The sequence below is a fragment of the Bubalus bubalis genome, chromosome 1 (assembly GCF_019923935.1).
Source record: "Bubalus bubalis isolate 160015118507 breed Murrah chromosome 1, NDDB_SH_1, whole genome shotgun sequence".
In the NCBI taxonomy this organism is placed as follows: Eukaryota; Metazoa; Chordata; class Mammalia; order Artiodactyla; family Bovidae; genus Bubalus; species Bubalus bubalis.
In genome coordinates this window covers 135285393-135300319 of record NC_059157.1, presented here as the reverse complement: position 1 = coordinate 135300319, position 14927 = coordinate 135285393, and the positions used below count along the sequence as shown (strand labels likewise).

At 37.1% G+C, this 14927-nt stretch overlaps 1 protein-coding gene across 12 annotated transcripts in view; it reads right to left on the bottom strand.

Moving 5' to 3' along the window:
- Positions 1–14927, bottom strand: part of TBL1XR1 (TBL1X receptor 1) — a 179894-nt gene that overhangs the window by 91913 nt on the left and 73054 nt on the right. Inside the window, exon 1 of one of the 12 annotated variants that reach the window (XM_025288172.3) lies at positions 11609–11656. The exons of 9 other annotated variants lie outside the window; for them this stretch is intronic. The gene's annotated coding sequence lies outside the window, so the exon portion shown is untranslated. Of the gene's footprint in view, positions 1–11608; positions 11657–14927 lie in introns of those variants that run through there. 2 more of the 12 variants (XM_025288154.3, XM_045166066.1) reach the window with 2 other exon arrangements.

Sequence of the window (14927 nt, the reverse complement as noted above, 5' to 3'; positions counted from 1 at the left end):
TAATAACCTGGCAAATACACCAAATATTGCAGAAAAAATGCAATCCCTTGAAATGTGCTCCTCTCTGATTTTATCTTCAATTGACTGAAACCCTCATTCTGCTGATTACCAAGGCCACACTAAATAACTTCAGTGCTATTATACAACTTTTCACGTAGCTGAGCTGTAAGAAGATCTAGGAATTAAAATAATATTTATTAAACACACCACACATTTATAAGTGAAATTATAAACGGTTATATCAACATATGATATTTCACCGGCTTCTTGTGCTTCAAGACAGCTAAGTGAGCCTCAAGGCTTTCTGGCACAAAACACTGAGCTATTCAGTAGATCTTTACTAACACCTACTGGGGAAAATGTTCTATAGACATCGTGATTGAATCCAAACAAAAACTAGATTACTGCTAGGTTCTGTCTACCTCAGTGTCATTTATTATGGACATCAATTATTTTACTATACAAGTTTTTGTGAATTTTTGAGCTCTAAGCTATGTAGACTGGCATACATTCATTCTGCTGCTGCTGCTAAGTCACTTCAGTCGTGTCTGACTGTGTGTGACCCCATAGACGGCAGCCCACCAGGCTCCCCCGTCCCTGGGATTCTCCAGGCAAGAACACTGGACTGAGTTGCCATTTCTTTCTCCAATGCATGAAAGTGAAAAGTGAAAGTGAAATCGCTCAGTCGTCTCCGACTCTTCGCGACCCCATGGACTGCAGCCCACCAGGGTCCTCCGTCCATGGGATTTTCCAGGCAAGAGTACTGGAGTGGGGTGCCATCGCCTTCTCCATTCTAGTTATTTATAAATAACTAATATATGCTACTGAACTTCATACAACATTCTAGATCCTTAACAGTAAAGTTCATCAGTACTAACAGTGAAATCAGTACTATATGTCAAATGTGTTTCTTGAGAATCTCTGATTTTTTCATCCACCTTCTAAAATGATTAGATCAGGGAAGCTGGAAAGCTTATTCTAACTGTTTAAGTACCTGCCCTACCATTTTCTTGTTTCCTATTCTTGTTCATGTTTCTGATATTCTGTTTCTTTGTAGGAATCTTCACATTATTGGTCTATTTTATGGGGTTTGGTTAAAACTGAATAATATAATCCACAAATCTATATAATCAAACACAAGTAAACTTATAGTAATAAGCCCCCATACATGGCAATTTTCAGAAACAGAATGAGTGAATGGGCATGCCACTGTCGCTCTGCAGAACTCCAACCCTTTGAACACCATTATGGACCATATGTTATACATGACTCTCTGATACCACAGCCAAATGAACCGCAGTATCAAATATTAAAAACATTTCAACATTTAATTTTTAAAATCTAAAATGAGCATATATGGAGTAACTAAACACTGTACTTCAATGGAGAGCTTTCACTACTAGGATGTGTACACACCCAACACACACAAACTTACACACATGTACCTTTGGGAAATAGTAAATCAGATTATTCCTGTTGCTAGTCTTTACTTCCCCCTCCCTGGTTCTCTCCTCTTAATTTTTTTGTGGTGAGTCCTGTCATCACTCTCACAGAGGTCTCTAATCTCAGTTTTCTCTAAATATATTTTCTCTTCCCTTCTTTTCTTCATTCATTCATTTAGCTTTTATCAGGTGACAGCTCCTCATGGGAAAAGCCCACAAGGGTGATTTAATACTGAAGGGGTTAAATATCTGATTCTAGGAGTTGAAGGGTAAATAAATCTACGGAAAATGGTGTATTAACAACCAGGGGTCCAACCTATGCCCCTTGCAGTGGAAGCCACAGAGTCCTAACCACTGGACCACCAGGGAATTTCCAGAAATTTTTAAAAATTATACATAGGGCTATATTTTGGTTTCTGCATTAATATTGTCCTGGTCGATTCATTTTGAAAGCATCAGTTCTCCAGTGTTCAGTCTTCTTTATGGTCCAACTCTCACATCTGTACATGACTACATAGTTTGGCTAGATGGACCTTTGTCGGCAAAGTGATGTCTCTGCTTTTTAATACATTGTCTAGGTTTGTCATAGCTTTCCTTCTGAGTAGCAAGCATCCTTTCATTGATGCTTTCAAATTGTGGTACTGGCCAAGACTCTTTAGAGTCCCTTGGAGATAAACCCAGTCAATCCTGAGGGAAATCAACACTGAATATTCATTGCAAGGACTGATGCTCAAACCTGAAGCTCCAATACTTTGGCCATCTGCTGTGAAGAGCCAACTCACTGGAAAAGAACCCGATGCTGGGAAAGATTGAAGGCAGGAGGAGAAGGGGGTGACAGAGGATGAGATGGTTAGATGCCATCATCGACTCAACAGACATGAGTTTGAGCAAACTCCAGGAGACAGTGACGGACAGGGAAGCCTAGTGTGCTGGAGTCCATGGGGCTGAAAAAAGAGTTAGACACGACTGAGGAGCTGAACAACAACAAAGGTGACTTAAGATAATCCAATAGGATAAATATATATTAAAACCACCTGTACTAAAGCAATTCAACTGGCCAAAAAACCCAAAACCATTATGTATCCGAAACACCTGCCTTTACAATCTCACTTGCTCAACCTCCTCTACTCTTGCTGCAACAGATCACCCTCCCTGCTCTCAGTACTCTTTGGCTGCCATGACACTGCCCATTCCTTTGGCAGAAATGTCCTTCTCCTGTGGTTTTGCCCACAAACCTAGCCCATCTCTTCTTTCAAGTTTCAGCCCAAATCAGCTTCCTCCCTTGATTACTCACTTACTACTTGAGAGAAGTGCATGTCTTCCTTACCACAACTCTGAATTGCCTCATGGTCTCCCCATGCCTCCCCTATCAGGCTTCCCCAGGCCAGGGACTGAGCTGCTCATCTTGCTATCCCACCACAGAACTAAGAACAATGCCTTGAGCATACAGTTTGTGGGATACACATGATGATAAAGTTACATAGCATCTATATGTGCAGGAATAGGTACATACATATTTGAGAATAAAACACAGTAGAACTGAATTACAACACAAATCACAATGGCAAGGAAGAATTCAACAGGGAGTTTTGCTTTGTTTTTCATACTTAGGAGAGCCTGGCTATACCAATAATTTTAGTATCACTTCCAAGAAAGCCAATAAAGGTTGATCTTTTGCCATTAAAATAAAAAAACTACGATAAGCCACATCATAAAATCTGTGACACTATGAACTACTTAGTGTACTACATAAACTAAACCCATGTGCTTCACTTCTTGTGATAAAATAAATGTTTGCAGGCTTTAATTTGGTCTATAAACAAAAAGCTGTGCTTTTAGAATCTATAAATTTCAGAACATTTTACCTAAAATAAATGAAGTATTAATCTTAGAATAAGCTTTCAGTATAGAAACAGACACTGCTAATTCAGCAGACATAAATAATCAGGCTTTTTTTAAGATGAAAAATCCTATAAAAAAACAGCGTAACAGTGTATTTTGACTGATTTTCAAACATACTACCCTGCAATCTCTCGAGGCAAATTTCTTTGATTTATAAATCTCTTTTAAAAGCTAATGGATTATGAACCTTCTCCCTAAAAAAAGTAAAAAAAAATTTTTTTTTTGCTTATAATTCATAGCAGTGACATAATCTAATCTAGAAATCAGTAACTAGTAACGAAGGCAAGAATGAGTAGCTGGTACCTTTAAGAAATAAAAGTTACAAATGAATTTTTTAAATTTGGAGAACTGCAGGGAAATTATCTCAAGAATTAAGACAAAAATTTATCAATCCTACCATAATCAATCTTCTTAGAAAGATTTTTGTTAAATGAACTTCTGGACAACAGAAAAGTCACAGATGAAGTTCAAATTAAACTGCTTAGCACAAGACTGAAAGCACAATAAATAATGGTGATTACCTCCAACTAGAACTTTTAAGAAAGGAATATATTTGTAAATCAAAGAGTTTCAACTTAATCTTCTCAATTACACTGATCCATTTCACACAAAATGACTTATGTTAGCTGCCTTCTTCAACATGGCAATCTCAAATAACACACTATACATTCATCAAAGCAAAGCATCATGTCCCTCGGTCTCCTCACCCTATTCTCATTTCTCAGGGAACCACACACAGATATAAGCTGGGCAGCCAAAAGAGGAAGTTAGTGAAAAGGGGGAAGGAGCTGTGATAGAGGATTATCTTAAGAAAACTGACCCTGAGATCAGGCCCACAGGCAGAGCAGTTAGGCCAAATACAACGTACCCATCACTGCCTCTGATTTCCACTTCGCTTTGTTATTTCAGTGATTTAGGGGAAATGAATTTTATTATGATCCCAAATTTTCTAAAAATAAGAAATATGCAGGAACACAAACGCAAAGAAAAATATAAACATGCACTGGTGTCTAGCCATTCAACTATTAACTTCAGTTAGATTAGTTTCACTGGCAGTATCATATGTGGTTCAATTTTATATTACATTTATATAAAAAAAACCCCACTATTGGGTGGAAAACAAAAAGACTCAAGGGCCCCAAAATTTGCCTGTCAGGAAGTAAGCAATCCATTTAAAGACAATAAAAACAATAGATTCATACTAAGCCACAGAGATTTTTAAATTAAAGTTTGGTTTGGGCAGTTCCGAGTGTTATTAAAAGTAAAGTTTATTTTTAGGCACTAACATCCACTCATCAAAAGCTTTCAGTCCACTAACTTTCAATGTAGAGAATCTGAATATGAGAAAAGGCTCAGAATCAAATTTAAGCTCTGATGATAGAGAGGTGATACAAAAATGTATTATTGCCCATTACTTTTTTTAAAACTGAGTACATCAACATTATGTAACTGTTAACAAATTTATTTTCCTTAAAAAAAAAAAGTCACTAAATTAATGGTGCATCTGTAACTTAGGATGTCTTAGAAATATGACAGATTTGACATTGTTTTCTTTAAAAAAGCTGATAGCAGCTAAATCGTTTTTTAAAAAATAGTTTAAGGGGAAGAAACAAGTAAAAGGTAAATGGAGACAATAAAATAGTGTAAGGATCTAAGAAATAATGACACTGAAAAAAAATTAAACTTTCCCTATTTGCCTAAAACCACACGGTGTGTGACACGGAACGAGTCAGAAAAACTGACAATTCCTAGATCTTATTAGATTTCTTACTCTTCCCAAGGGGTGAATATTTGATTCAAGATGCCAAAGAATCTGAATAGGTAATTAGGCTAGACAACACAAAAATCATTCTGCTGAACAATCCATTCCCAGCAGAAATGAAACAGCTCTGCCAGGGATGTCGGGTCTTGGATTAACTCTGTCCACAAAAATACCTTTCCAGATTCTAACTTGGGACACAGAGGGTCCTTCACTTGGATTTAATTGGTCTAGGATAGAATCTGCACATCTGTTGAATTTAAAAGCTCCTACAGGTGATTCCAATGGGCGCTGAGGACCACTGGACTGTGTGGCAGGAAAGGGCAGGATGGGGAACTTAACTAGACAAATTATTCATCTATGCGGGGAGGGGGAGGGAGCAGGCACAGAGGGATCACATCTTTCAATAATATTAGCACTGCAAAATGAGTCCTTCTCTCATTTTAAGAACAAAAGTGGGAAACATACCATATTGAGTAGAAGTTTTATTAATTTGATTTTAAGATTAACAAAAGAAACAAAAGATGAATGATAAACTCAATTCTTCTCCCCAAAAATGAATTAGAAAAGCAAGGACAATAATAATGAGGACATCTCAGAGAGAAAAAAGACACAGACCACAAAACAGGAATTACTGCTTTAAAGAGGTACATTCATACCTTTTAAACAAAATCTGGATTATCACTCAATGTGGAAATTACTATAGTGGAATATGATAAGGTGTTTTAAGCATGTCCTGCCAAATTCCTTTCAGCTCAGCCTTCAAGTATGCTATCAGGACCACCAATAACCTCTGTGGCATCTTTGCACAAATTAGACTCCAGAAGGACAAATTAGATAAAAAGAGAAGCCATATTACAGTACTGAGGGTGAAGAGCCTAACTGTGGAAACACACAGCTCAGAAACTACAGCCAGACGACCCAAGACAAGGTACTTAACCTCTCAGTGCCTCAGTGTCCTCATCACCTGTAATATAAACCGTAATCAGAGTTGAGTACCGTAATATTTACAAACTGCTAAAGAGTGCCTGGCACAGAATTCAAATCATTTAAAAGAATACATGTAAGTAAAAAGGAGGCCTTTCCTCTGAGAAGAAGACAGTCCCGATATCAGGGAAATGGCTTGGCTGAGTGTGGCCTGAATGTCAGCACCCACTTGTCCCCTTGGCTGTGAACTTCTGTGCAAGACACCAACTGTCCATTCATACTCTGCTGTGCTGTGTGCTATAGGCTGTAGAGTCCAGCTCTGTCTTCTGTGAGCTGATACAAGAGCTTTATATATATGCACACACACAAGAGAGTAATCGTGGACAAAAGTTCACATGAACATGACATTTACCTTGACCAATGTGACCACACAGAGTGATAATGAATACTCAGTGAAGCAGAGCCTCTCAATCACACTCCAAAACCAAGTCTTTAACTTCCAGTTTGTAATAGAAAGGAAAATGCTTAACTTTTTTAAAAATTAAGAACATGCCAGCAGATAATTACCAAAATGAAAATTGTCATTCTGAAGTACTCTAGACACAAAAAGAAAAAATATATTTACATTTAATTAGATGTTAGGTTCAGAAATTTAAAATACTACATTTCTGTCACAAAGACTCAGAAGAGTTACTCTTGTGTCTTAAGAGTATTTCCTCACATACGGAAAAGCTTAAGAACTCATTGCTTGACTTTGTATTTTTAAAATTGGTACAATCTAGACCGGACCAACAAATGTTTTGTCTTCAGTAAGCTAAAACAGATTGCTCATTCAACTACCATGTTTCTATCAGAATGGCAGTCACAAATACACCTCTTTAAGAATTCAAGGTTGTCCTACCTTTTTAACATAATTCATTCTGAGTATTTTATAAATTGGTGGTGGTTTAGTCAGTTGCTAAGTTGTGTCCGACTCTTGAATATTATAAATTACATATTCATAATTCAAAAAAATGCCTAATTCTCATCTGATGTTGGTTTACCAAACTGCTTTCAACTTCACCAAACTTAAAACATTTAAACCAGCAAACACACTGTGTTATCTGCCTATTCCACTCTGGACACACAGACATAGGAAGAGGGACACAAAGACATACTCTTCCACACACATTCACTCTCAATGGAAGGATCAAGAAAAGAAAGAAGACCACCTTTCTTTTGTAATTCAATATATTTAGTTCAATACAAAACATTTCTCCTCTCCCTACCCACCACCCAAATTACAATAGCGCACCAGTGGAGATTACATGAATACAGGGCTCCATCTGACTTTGCAATTGTTGTCATGCAATGGTATAGAGGCTGACACTATGGCCAGAAAGTATTTTTAGTTTTGCAGGCCACATAGTCTCTATCACAACCACTCAACTCCTATTACAATGCAAAGCTGCCACAGACAATACAGAAATGAATGACTATATTTCTGTTTACACTAAAACTTTACTCAAAATATACAACAACAAAAAAGGCTACAGACAACACTTTGGGGCCCTGAAGTAATAATGCCCAAGACCAGCCAAACCTCTACCAATTGAGGACAGAGCATAACACTTGTAGGTTAAACAAAATTTTTAAAACACTTTGTAATCAAAAAAGTAACAGACCAAGCAAAAATAAATTATTCAAGTATTCTCCACTAAAATTATGTAACCATTCTATAGGAAGGAAATTTTCCAAGGCATTCAAACCTATCTTATATGGAACTATACATAGTAATGAAGTTCAATTAGAAAGGAAGAGTACTAAAACTCCAGTATTTCTCTGACATCTTCAGACCTGAAAGGCAGTGGAGGCAGAAAGGAAAGAACACAAGATTTCTACTCTTGCTCCTTAAAAACACAAGTCTTTCACATCATACCCAAACAATCATGAGCAAATCTTCAGTGTCCTCATCTGCAGAATGGGGTTATTCTACAAGGCTACACTCTGCAGAGATGGATAGCTTTACACCAAGTATGAACACAGAGCTTGGGTTACTATAAGGGAAAAAAGCAACACTATGATTTAAAAACAATTAATCCTATTAAACCCTTAAAGATGTTTATGTTTCACACAGAAATAATACCAATAAATATCAGCTACTTGTAACTGCTTACAGAGTTCAAAAGAATAGTTAGTATTTACAGTTAAGAACAGTCTAGAGGGGCGGTCCTAAGATGGCGGAGGAATAGGAGAGGGAGACCACTTTCTCCCCCACAAATTCATCAAAATATCATTTGAATGCTGAGCAAGAACAGTCTCATATTCAAAGATTAAAAATTTAGGTTCTAAGTTAAAAAAAAAATAAAAAACTGTTGACTTTTATGACTTACCATGAGATTATAAAAATAGCAATGGGAAGTATTTAAAAAAAAAAAAGTCAAACGAGAAGGAACAATGAAGGCATAGAAATGGCAAAATGGTCCTGGAAATGAACTCTCTTGGCCAGAGCCAATGGATCAAGAAAACATCTTGACCATAAGTTTCGCCAATACTAGCTCATGTTCACCAAGTAGTGGGCGAGGAGAAATGAGGGTTATTTTGCATATTTTTAATTAAGAGAAAATGATATTGTATTTTAGTTTTCTAACATGGTTAGTGACAACTGAACACCAAAAATCACTTCTATAATGTGAATTAAACAGTTACTGCAAAGGATGTTTTCATATTTTCTAACAATTTTAAATCATAATTCACATATAAATCTGGGGGGGGAAGTAAACTGCAATTATCTTTTGAAAAACAAGTTCATAGAACTATCCACAAACAGAATAATATTTAAAACAAGTATCAATTTTCTTATCTTCTCCCACTTCTCTAATATCAAAGCAACTAAAAACTCCATCAACAGCAAAGGATCTGAAGGCAATAAATGTACTCTCTCCATCAGTGAAACATTAATTACCCAAGAAAATGCAAATTAAGATGAAAGCCTGATGCTCCTTCAGGAGACCAGGATGCAATGCGATTTAAAGTCCATGTTCATCCCTGAACCCAAGTTAAATGGTAGTTTGCTTTCTGGGGTTTTTTTGTTTGTTTGCTTGCTTTTAACTGGTTGTTAAGATGAGATGTATCCTGCAATAGACAACAAAACTGTGAAAAAATGAAGAGGGGCCGGGAGAAAGAAGGGGAAGAAAAGTTTTATTAATCTCTCTACTACATATTGTTTATGTTAAAAGTTAGCCTCTGACCAATAGTGGAACAAAACCCACTAACGTACGTCAATAAATAAAAATCCTTGCCCTCACAAAGTTCAAATTCCAGCAGAATTTAAAATCAAGTGTTATGTAAAAGGTGATAAATGCTACAAAAAATGAAAAAGGGAATTCCTTGGTGGTCCAAGGGTTAAAAATCTGCCCTCCCACTTCAGAGGGAACACGTTCAACCCTCAGTTGGGGAACTAAGATCTCGCATGCCGTGGTGCGGCAAATAAAAAGCAAATAAAATAAATTAAAAAGCAAGAAAACAACAAAAAAATTTTTTTAAAAAGAAAACTGAAAAAAATGCAAGTAGGGTAAGAAAAATCAGGACTTTTCACAGGGAAGGGAGGCGCTGACGTCCACAATGCAGTAGAAGTAGGCCGGCCAGAACTGGCTTGTATTTCAATTGAGAGCCAGTGAGATACTCAGGAAGCTACTCTGTATTCGGAAAATCACATATGAAGATGTGTCTTATCTTGATGTTGTCAGCTTAGTGTTAGAAAGAGAAACTCATATCCACAAACTATAAGTGACCTTCATGTTTCAATTACTCTAATTTTTTTCTCTGTCTGAAATATCTGTTCTTACCTACATTTACTATGTATTATGAAGCTCTAATTCCTAGGATAGATACTAGGTGTCACAAATGACAGGTTTACGTAAATATTTAGCATTATATATAATATTATGAAAGCCATCACAGAAGTCATCAAATGCAAAAGAGAAATGTCATAATTGTTGCCCAGAGTCTGTTCATTCAAACTGTTTTTCATACAAGCATTCTTACAAAGTTAATATCAAAGAACTTCAAACTTTCTCAAGACACCAGATACTAAAAAACGAAAAAAGGCCACTGAAATGGAATGCCTGATCACTTAAATCCTACTACAGTTTAGATAATAGACTCAATTTTTTAATATCCACCAAATGCTTATATTGTGCCTAGCACTACACACACTTAACTACCCATTATCACCTTAAAATATTTTAGTTAAAAAGAACTAAACACAACTATGGATATAGACCAACATGTACTCAAATGACTAAGGGTCTCTGGTCTTATTAGCCTTCCTCCCACCGTGTTCCATATTCTTTATTAGTGCAACAATAAACTCAGCTATAAAATCCTGGAAAAAATCAGAGTTATCTCTATAACTTGTACCTACTGTCATTTCTAAAACATAATTCTAGATCTCAAGGATGGGGGTGGTAGTGGTGGCAAGATTTGTGGAGGTCAGACTATGGCAACAAAATCTCACCTCTTCCTCAGAAGATGGGAAATAAGCCAGAAATTGTTTGAAGAATATTTTGAGGAAAACCAAAGAGGATGAAAATCTGTTGTGTGTGATTGTTCTACGGCCTTTTGATCTCAAGTCAAGGCTAACCAATCAGATGAAAAGAACTACCCTGATGATTCAGACGAGAGGAAATCATAAGACCTAAGCAGACCACAGCTGTAACCTGTTCACTCAAAGTCTACAGGACCGGAAAGCCCATCAGGGTAGCAGCAGGCCAGATGTGTCAGCAGAACGTGCACTCCAGGAGCTGCTGTCTTTGCACTTCCTCCTAACCACCACCACATGACTGCTCAGGTACAAGGGTACAAGACTCACAGGAGGCTGTGGAAGCCACCCTGGCTTGGAAACCTTAAGCTGGAACCAACATCCTCTTTTAAGGGTCTCATGGGTATAGCTTCCAGGGGACCCAACCCATCAAGGGGCACACTCAGTTAGAAGAATGTACCACTTCCCCCTACCAGGTAGTCACTCCCACTCCAGATGCAACTCACAAATCAGGGACCATTTTGCCAGACCCCACACTGGTAATACCGCTGACATTCTGCCTTTATGTGCCACATGAAACACAGTTGAAAATTAAACCAAGGTCATTTATCCACAGAAAGAGAAAGGTTTGGTGAACCTTTTCCTCACAACACACTTGGGTCCTTACCCCTACTCTGCCTCTAGGATGTCAATGGTCTTGGGCCTGTAACTTAAGCTTCTATGGGACTAATTCACCTTCTATACAAGCAATGACTGGGTTGAACTGTGAAATTGTGTGGAGTCTTAAAAAAAAATAAACTAGGCTCACTGAAATACAGACTCTCAAAGGAAAGAAGGAAATACCTTCTGAGTTCTAAGAAATAAAGGCAACACAGATATTAAAACTAACTAACAAGCTAAAAAAATATCTTATAGGGAATTCCCTGGCGGTCCAGTGGTTACGACTCGGCACTTTCACTGCCATGAGCCCAGACAGGGAACTAAGATTCCATAAGCTGCCCACGAGATGCAGCCTCCCAATTTTTTTTTAATTTAAAATTTTAAATTAAAAAATACCTTGTTAATAGCACAGAATGCTTGTTTTGATGATATGAAGGTTAAAGCAAAGCAATGTAGTTCACAAACTTGAGGTCCAGAGGTTCAGTATTTCTTACTAGAAGTAACAAAATAAATATTAAGTTCTGCATTGCTTGCATACTCAGTATCATTTAAATCTCAAAACAAGCTTGTACAGTAGGTATTACTATCTCTGTTTAAGAAACAAGCTAACTGGGGCTCAAAGGAATTATTAGACCAAGAACAACACTAATAAGAGGAAGAATAAGGAACATCAGGTGCTGGGTCTCTTATCAACTTCCTCTCTAGGTCTCTCAAGTCCTTTTTCAAAGCCTTTGCTTCCAAAGAGTTTTGTTATTCCAACATAACAAAGAATTTGTAATGAGAGTATCACTTTACTTAAGGGGAAGAAATCCATACTCTTACTGCTGTAGGTAGGATGGCATCAATACAATATGGTACCCCCACCAGGGGACAGTATAAGTACACTCATGAATAAATACAACTTTTTTGCCAGCCACACCTACCCAATTTTCCAAATACTTTTGACCTAGAGTATTTTGTACAACTAACTAGTTCTTCAAATGCCATGTAAAAAAAACAGGGGTTGGGGAGGGCAGCCATCAAGGCAAGGGAGGTGGCTAGGGAAGCACCGCTTTCCTGAAAACAAACAACAGATGCAGCATTTCCTCCTGCTGTATTATTTAACAGGATGCCTCCTGAAGCAGCAGCCATTTTTCACTGAGGCAATGACTCTGATGGAATTCCTTTCACTGGGGACAATGGGATAAAAAAAGAAAGCAACTTCTTTCCTATTTTTTTTTATATTTGTTTAAAATAGTACTTTCAGTTACTTAAAGCCAACTGGACATCATTCTCTCCTAGATGTCCCCAAAGCATTGCAAACTTAACTACAGAAAAGAAGTTAAAGTGTTAGCCGTTCAGTCATGTCCGACTCTATGTAACCCAACCGACTGTAGCCTGTCAGGCTCCTCCGTCCATGGAATTCTCCAGGTAAGAGTACTGCAGTGGATAGCCATTCCCTTCTCCAGGGGATCTTCCCGACCCAGGGATCTAACCTGGGTTTCCTGCATTACAACAGGTGGACTCCTTACAGTCTGAGCCACTATATAAACTTCATTCATCTCCTACCCCAAACTTGTTCCTCTTCTCATATTCTCTAGTATGGCTCTATCCTCTCACTCAAGCAAGAAATATGGCTCCTTCTGCTCCCTCATCTCCTATAGCTTATCCAATCATCAAACACCACTACTTTCTATCTCTAGGGTGTTATTTCACAAACGTGTTTTCAGTTCCCCAAACCTCCCACATCTTCATGACTTAGGATGAGATATATCCTCCAGCTAAACTTTAGATCACCCACCTAAGTTCTACCACCATTGTGGATACTTGTTTGATATGCCTATCTCCTTTCAATAGACAATACATAGCTTGAAAAATGCCCTAGAACAAAGCATAACAAATACGATCAAATATACCCTTCTCACAAAGGAGTGCTAGTGATTAAAAACTTCACCTGCACAGGTACCAAAAAACTATGACAATAACATCACTGACATGTTATTCACTCATTCACAAAATCAACGAAGACAAATGTTAGTCTAATGCAAACCATATGTGAAATTAAGGATCCTGGAAGTATAATTTTTGTTTCAAAGGTAAAAAATAAGAACTATGAGCACTTATTAAACAACCACACTTTGCTCTGAAATACTGTATTACCCAAACACACTAGTGAACTATAACACCGTAGTAAACCATTGAAAACTATTTCAATACAGTACCACTCTGTTACAAATAAAGATGCAAATTTTAAAATATAAAGGCTGCTCTTAAAAGGCATTTCCAGGTTTGGCTTTTTAGGGTCTATGGTTTGATTTTGATCCTGTTGATCACTGCAGACCAGATCAGAGGAACTGGTAACACAAAGGAGAACTACATAAAAAGAATTATCGACAGCTGAAAGTGAATCACTGAGAATGGTCTAAGATTTGCTATTTTTTCCCCTTCATTGTGCTACAGACATAAACTGGACAGACTTATCAAAGAAACTGGAAGGCTTACAACAGGCAGGGACTCCTTTCATTATCAGTTTCTAACCCCAAAATCCTGGAAAGATAGACAGGAAGGTCGACTAATTCGCTCTACTGGCATTCTAAAACTGGAGGAAATAAAATCCAAAAGAATACAGATGTGCCTTATGTGTTTACTATAATGAAGCTGTGTGTGCATTTTCAAATCTTCTAGGTTTATCTGTGCCACTATGAAACCATATCACTATCTCATACATATCATTTTTACTTCTTGCTTTCACCTCTTAAAATAATTTGAATATTTTATGTCCTTGCTCTCTTCTAGCCACACCAAATTCCCTACTCCTTCCCACATGCATCTAATAATCCTATGCCAAGCCATTTCTTTACAACACACAACTGTTTGGGGGGGGGGGGTGGGCACGCTAGTTCTTTACCATGATTCAAATTGTATCAGTGCATTCATTCAATAAATATTCACACTGCCTTCTATTTCAGTTTTGCCCATTCGTCACCAAATTCAAGCATTTAAGGCAGAAGAAACTACACACAGAACTAGAACTGCGACAATACTGTGACTCCACCACTTACTGAGATGATACATCAGGCTGGTTATTTTATTTCTCTAAATCTGTTTTCTCATCTGTAAAACTATATAGAAGTGCTGCTATGAGAACTAAAAGAGAGAATGCATAACAAGCATTTAATAGCAACTGAGATATAAAAAGTAATTAATAGCAGTACTGTTCATTGGCATTCTGAAAAAGGGCTATCATTTTTGGATAAATATTAGATATAAATAAAAGAAAAAAGAAAGTTATCCAACAGGAAAGCAGGAGTGGGTCAAGACTTTGGCCGCTGCAAAATAATATCCATTTTTAATTAGCCTCACAATCAATCATCTATATTCAGTATTGGATTAATCAAATGTCCATATTTTTAAAAAATATAAGTCTAACATTTTTATTCCTGTTCCCTGGCTTCCAAACAGTAGCTGAGAAGCAATGAGACTACCACGTAACACAGCAACACTTAACTCCTGGGAATCACAACTTTCAGTGATAGCAAATAATGGGTAAGTTTAACAAAGCTTCAATTAAGCCTTTTTCACAATGAGACAGTATCTTTAAATATTACTTTATTTTATTTTTGAACGTCATATAGATTACTGAATATCTGTGTAGTTTTAAATCATTTTCTTTCTAGATAAAACATCAAAATATTTTACAAACATCAAAAATAAATTACAAACATGTAAACTGTAG